The following is a 6,797-nucleotide window of genomic DNA, read 5'->3' as shown; positions in this document are numbered from 1 at the left end:
GCTGCTTACTGGCTTGCTCCCCATGGCTTCTTCAACTTGCTTTTTATACAACTCAGGACCACCTGTCCATGGGAAACACCACCCACAGTGGGCTGTGCCCTTCCACATGAATAACTAAGGAAATACTTCTGCTGGTCAATCTGATGGAGGTATTTTCTTTCTTGAGGTTCTCTCGTTCCAGAGGATTCTAGCTTGTGTCAAGTTGTAACTAACCCACATAGTGACAAAGTCTGGATTGGTGAGGCCAGCTAATGAATGAGATCCTAGTTCCATAGTGTTTTGATTGTTTAAAACAAAAGAATAGACTCAAAAGAGGTGAACCAGGGTTTGAGCTTTGGGGACAGGATGGATTCTAAGATTGACCCACACTCCGACCCCAGAGTCTCCTAGAAGCCAGAGGTCACACCATCCTGGGCTCTTCCACTGGCAGATAGGATTCAGTGCAATTCATTAACAAATTCAGCTTGCCTTCTCCCTCTCAAGCTCTTTGTGTGTCCTCTTCAGACTGTGTACTTCTCAAATGAGTCCCTCTGAGTGTTGTGGAGGATTGACAAATTATAGATCTATTTAGCTGTGTAGTTAGTGTATATAATGTTTAAGCCTATTAATATGTAATGGGCACAGCCTAAAGTTCTGGCTAGACATGGATTTGGGAGGAAGGAAGACATTATTCAACCCAGATCAGCTGAATATCCAGCATATGCTTGAATATTTTTTTGTTTGTATATGTGTAAAGTATGGTGTGTGTGTGTGTGTGTGTGTGTGTGTGTGTGTGTACATGTGTGCTTGGGTGCTTGTGGTAACCAAAGATTGAAGTCAGATATCTTACTCAGTTGCTCTTCACTTCATATACTGAGGCAGGGTCTCTCACTTGCCAGTTTTAATCCAGCCACCTGCCCATTTCAGAACACCCCCTCTCTGCTTCCTGATACTAGGACCACAGGCTGGTACTCATCCCACCTACCTTATGTGACTGCTAGAGCTGAACTCTGGGCTTCATGCTTCTGTGGCAGGTGCTTTATGTGTTAAGCAATCTTTCTAGCCCATCACTCGATTATTAGAAAAGAGCACTTTTATATTTATTTTTGTTTTATGTGTATGAATGCACACTCGAGCATACACACACACCTCTGACATGAAGAAACCCAAAGATGTCTGAAGAGGCATCAGATACCCTCAAACTGGAGGTAAAAGTTGTAAGCTGTTATGCGGGTCTCAGGAACTGAACCTGGATCCTCCGTGTGGGCAGTCAGTGCTCGTACAATCTGAGCCATCTCTCTTGCTGTTGAATATCTGTAAAAGATTTATTATATTTCTCCCTCTCTTTGTGTGGAAATCTGTACTCATGACTTTTGTAGGCATTTTTCTCAGTCCTGTTCTCTGATATCCTGTTCTCTGTCTCCGACTCTGCTGCTTCTGTCTGGCCACCTAGCACACAGGCAGAGAGGCCATCATGCTTGGTAAGAAGATGGGCTTGAACCTCTGTTCTCAGAGTTCTTGTACTTCTCAGAGGGCACTTGGAGTATTTTCACTTGGCACTCTGTGAGTTAGGACGTCTTGCTTGGACTCTTTCTTGGACTCAGGACATAATAAAGCATGGGGACAGCTGACCCCTCCCTGCCTTGAGGTAGAAAAGAAGCAGGCTGACCATACAATCGCAGATGCTGACAAAACAGATCCCAGGGAGAACAAATGCATCAGTGAAGTGTGGCAGGGAGCTAAGGGGCTGGAGGAGATACCTAAGAGACAAGGAGTAACAGAAGCCACAGGAGTGCCACCTATGGGCAGATGGGACCAACCATGGCCCCATATCTATATCCTGGCACTGGGTAGAGGCCCCAGATGTAGGGGCAGGAGAAACTAGAGAGGATGCTAAGTAGTCTTCCTGCTAACCAACCCTACACCCCAGTGCCCAGGACTCCTTATTCGCCAGTCATTAATCAATTTCTCTCACTCACACTCGTTTTTCAAGGCAGGGTTTCTACGTATAGAAGTGGTTGTCCTGGAACTCTGTAGACAAATAGAAGAGGCTGGCCTTAAATTCAGAAAACTACCCATCTCTGCCTCCCCAGTGCTGGGGTTAAAGATACTACCTTTCGAAGCAGTCTTCACTTTCCAATGCTCCTCAGATCTTCCCTATGAGACTATAATTTTTAAGGCTCTCTAGAGCAAGCATACACCTCTGCTTCCTCTAGACTCCCAATACCTCTGCCCCAAGCTGAGCTGTCTGTATTCAGGATGTGTTTTCACAGTGTAGTCCATCCTCTCAATGGACAGTAGCCCGGGAAGAGAGTAAAGCAAGAGAATCCATAAACTCTACACTAAGACACAAAGATACTGCATATTGTGGGACCTCGAAGCATTGAGTTAGAATAGGGATTGACTGAAAGGTAGTAGCAGGAATCTTTCTGAGTGATGGAAGGTTGAACCCAAGCCTTCTTACTAAGCAGTTGCTCACCAACAAGCTGCATCCCAGCCCTGGGAATGCTCCCAAAGTGGATTATGTTAATAGTTATACAATTCTAGAAATTTATGAAACAAACACCTTTGAATTGTGTAGTTGTGTATAAATAAAATCCGATCTCTCAGACATGGAAATTACATACACACTGACTCACTTTTGCTGACTCCTCATTGGAAATGAACAATAAACGACATTAAGTCTAAAGGGGAAGAGTGTTAAGACTTGACAACCCGTTTTGCTCATGGGTGAGAACGGTCCGATAGTCCCGGTGATGGATCTGAACTGGTTGTAGGTGGAGTTCTAGTCTGCTGCTTTGTTGCTGTGATAAGACAGGGAGCAAAAGCAGCCTGGGAAGGAAAGGGTTAAAGGGAAGCTAAGGCAGGGGAGGAAGCAAAAAACTCTGTGTATTGGCTTACTGAGCAAGATGGCATGCTTAGCAACCTTTCTTATACAGCCCAGGCCTACCTGTCTATGGATAGTACCACCTACAATAGGCTGAGCCTGTGGTATCGATTAGCAATTCATAGGCTAATCCCATAGATAATCCCTCAGTTGAAGTTCCTTCTTCCTGGGAGTTTTTGGTTGTGTCGAGTAGACAGCTGAGGTTAACTGTGACAGTTGAGATGGGGGCAGTGTAAAATCCTTCAAGAAGAATAAAAGCAATTGGTCCTTTAGTAGGAACTAAGGGCCCGCATTTAGCAATACATTTTTTTTAAAACATCATGATTACCCAATAAACTTGAACCTGTGGTTTAACTCGTGAGGGAGCTCTGGCTAAAGGGTATGTATAGTCTTTGACAAAAGTTAAGTTCATTTTGTTCCTGGGGTGAACAAGTTCCTTCTGAATAAGGCTATGGATCTCTTCCCCTGGGCTAATTTTATTTGAAACGCTTATCTATGCACTGTGTATGTGCTGGTGCCCACAGGCCAGAAGAGAGCTTCAGACTCCCTAGAACTGGAATTCTAAGCTGCCACGGGGGTGCAGGCCACCAAACCCAGGTCTTATATCAGACTAGGAAGTGATGTTTCTTAGCCACTACTGAGCCAACTCTCTGGCTCCTGGCTCCTAAGAAGGAGTTTTCACAGGGCCTGTACATCCATGCATCTGGAGGCTGATAGGTTTCGGATACGTTTCTCCGTCTGTACCTGGATGCTGAGTAGAGGCCAGAAGTCAACATAGCTCTGAGTTACTTCTACAGTCCTTGGTCCAGCCCTGCAGCAGGAGAAAGAAATTGCTCAGTAGGAGGGTCTTAAATTCCTTCCTTCTGGGCTCCTGATTTAGCATCTTGAATGGGATCCCAGCAAGGATGTAGAACCCTGTAGGGAAAGCCAGACAAACCCTGGCTTGCACAGTGTATGCAAAGAAGAAGAAAGAATCGTCCCAGTCAAGGATTTCAACCCCTCTTTTGTGCATACGAGCCTCAGCAGGGTGGCCCCATATGGGGGCCACCTGGGATTCCCCTCTGGTTGTTGACTGTGCTGTAAGCAGTCTTTGGGGCAAGTTAGATTCCGCTAGGGCTTGCAGATGGCCTTACCTGTGGGGAGAGCGCAATCTACTGCACCTGATCCATCACGTTTAAGTCCCATGTTTTGGCTGTGACTGTGGGAAACTGAAATCAATGAGGGGAGGAGAGGAAAACTAGGCAGAGGCAGACCCAAGAGATGGGGTCCTGATTAGCCACGACCACTGTTGCTTGGGAAGCTCTGTCACGGTAAGAGCATTCCTCTTTATTTAGAGCTTGTTGCTCAGCCTACAGACTGCATTGAAGGGAAGAAGTGGACACTTGCTCCTGCAGACTCTCAGGTAAGCAGACGGAGCCAGGCGCTAGTGTCCGGTCCTCCAGGCACAGGTGTAGGTTTCATTCCCAACATACCATCAGTTTTTCCTTCTGACTGTAAGTCCAACACTTTCCCTGTTTTGCCTTTGGGTGCTCCTGTTTCCAAGCAGCTCTTCAAGCATAAATCTTGAGCTCAGCAGAGGCTGCTAACAGTGTTTATCTGGGATGTTAATTGGTATTAGGACGGCATTCAAAGAGGGGGGCAGACTAGGAGTCCTGTGGTCCGGCTTTCTTTTTGAAGTGCTCTATTAGCATATCAACAGAGTTAGAGGCCTTTGTTTATTGCAGCATTCAGGGTCCTTTGCAAATCCCCAGTGGAATGCAGATACGGCTTTCCCAGCTTGACCCCAGACTCAAGTTGGCCCTGGAAGACTCTTCGGGGACCCCTCCAGGAACTTAGGGGGAATTCTGCTGCCTTGGAAGTGGTGTGCACCCTGTGGAACCGGCCAGGTGATGGGCCAATAAGCAAAGATGAAGTCACAGCCCAGCGGCGATCAATCAAAATATACCAGCGATAACTACTCTATAAGGTCTGTGAGACCTGGAGTCAGCTTCTCACTCTCCAAGCTCTGCCATCCACAGCATCCCTGCCTCCCCTGTTCAGAAGCTCCAGGCACCAGTGGGTGAGTCAGCTGCCCACCAAGAATGCCCAGAGCTGACCACTCAAGGAAGACTTTCGGGTTTAGACTCTGGGGGAAGGAATGAATGCCAGGGGCTTTGTGTCCTTTGAATAAAGCATAAAACGCTCCCCAGGGGCTCCGTCCCTTCACTAATCCTCCTCTGAGTGGACAACCTCAATGAGCCCGGGTTCAAAGGGAATCTTAAAACTTTTTGTGCTGAGGGGTGGGAGGAAGGTTTTAACTCAGCACAGTTGTCACTGGGACAAACAGAAGCGATGGCTGCTTTCCTGTGTCCCATGTGCAGCAGCCTGCACTTGGTTTTAGTGGTATTTGCTTTGGAAACTGAAGTCATCACAAAAGCAGCAAGATGCCAGCACATGAAACTCTGAATCTGCTGATCTCAGGGCATATTGTGGAGGGGCAGAGCTCTGCATAGACAAAGGGAAGTCAAATTCTTAACCAGCTCCAACAGCGGTGCTTTTTAATGAAATGAAAAGTCACACACACACACACACACACACACACACACACACACAAATGCTGGGCATGGTGGTGCATGCCTTTAATCCTAACACGTGAGTGGCTGGGGCAGGCAGATTTCTGAGTTCAAGGCTAGCCTGGTCTATAAAGTGAGTTCCAGAACAACCAGGGATGAGCTGAGAGAGAGAAAGAGAGAGAGAGAGAGAGAGAGAGAGAGAGAGAGAGAGAGAGAGAGACAGAGAGAGAGAGAGAGAGACAGAGAGAGACAGAGAGAGACAGAGAGACAGAGACACACAGAGAGAAACAGAGACAGAGAGAGACAGAAAGCAAGAAAGAAGGAAAAAGTAGCTCACACAGTTGCTGGAATAAAGAGAAAAGATAAAGCAAATGCTCCTTGTATTCATTTGAAGAAACAACAAGCTAAGGGGGCTGGAGAGATGGCACAGTGGGACAGATGTCACTGGTCTTACAAAGGACCTAGGTTCGTTTCCCAGCGTCCACTTGGCAGCTCACAACCATCTGTCACTTTGATACATATGCATACATATATGCATGGGCACATATATGTATCCATGGACACATATATGTATTTTTATTTTATACACATAAAATAAAAATTAAAAATAAATCTTAAGACAAAATAGTAGCTCATTATCAGCTCCTGCGGTTTGAAAGGAAGACTCTTGGTTGCCTGAATATTCACCCTCTCATATGTACAGCTGGAGTAACAACACACACACACACACACACACACACACACACACACACACACACACACCCCTAACTGTGCCATTCTTATAGAGATGAATGGTTTATCAGAGACAGAAATGAGACACTTGGGGAAGGTGTTTAGTTTCATACCCCCAGACAAGGGGCTGAGATGCATATTTTACATACCAAAGCCGACCTGGACTCCAGATTCTTCCAGCATCCCTTAGTACCTATCTGGCATACCCTGCCCCCAAGCCTGAACTTTCCAGCCTAGGTTACTCATCTTCTAGAGGCCCTTTCCTCCTCCTCCTCCTCCTCCTCCTTCTCTTCCTCCTCCTCCTCCCCCATTCTTTTTCTTCTTCTTCTTCCTCTCCTTCTTCTTCTCCTCCTCCTCCTTTTCCTTCTCCTCCCCTCCTTCTCCTCTTGCTTCTTTTTCTGCTTCTTCTTCTCCCCCCCCCCCCGTCTTTTTCTCTTCCCTTTCCGCTTGCACCCTCTTTCTTCTCCCTCCCTTTCTCCTTCCCCATGGTGACTCCCTTGGCCTTAGTCCTTGGAGCCAGTGAACTTAACCACCTGAAAACAGCTTCCCAATAAACCTGTCTTTAATAGGATCTAATCTGGTTTGAATTGACTTATTTCACTGATGTTGAAGAAATGACCTATCAGAGCAGAGCGGTGTGACACACT

Source organism: Micromys minutus (assembly GCF_963924665.1).
Source record: "Micromys minutus genome assembly, chromosome: 19".
Lineage (NCBI taxonomy): Eukaryota > Metazoa > Chordata > Mammalia > Rodentia > Muridae > Micromys > Micromys minutus.
This window is presented reverse-complemented; position numbering follows the sequence as displayed.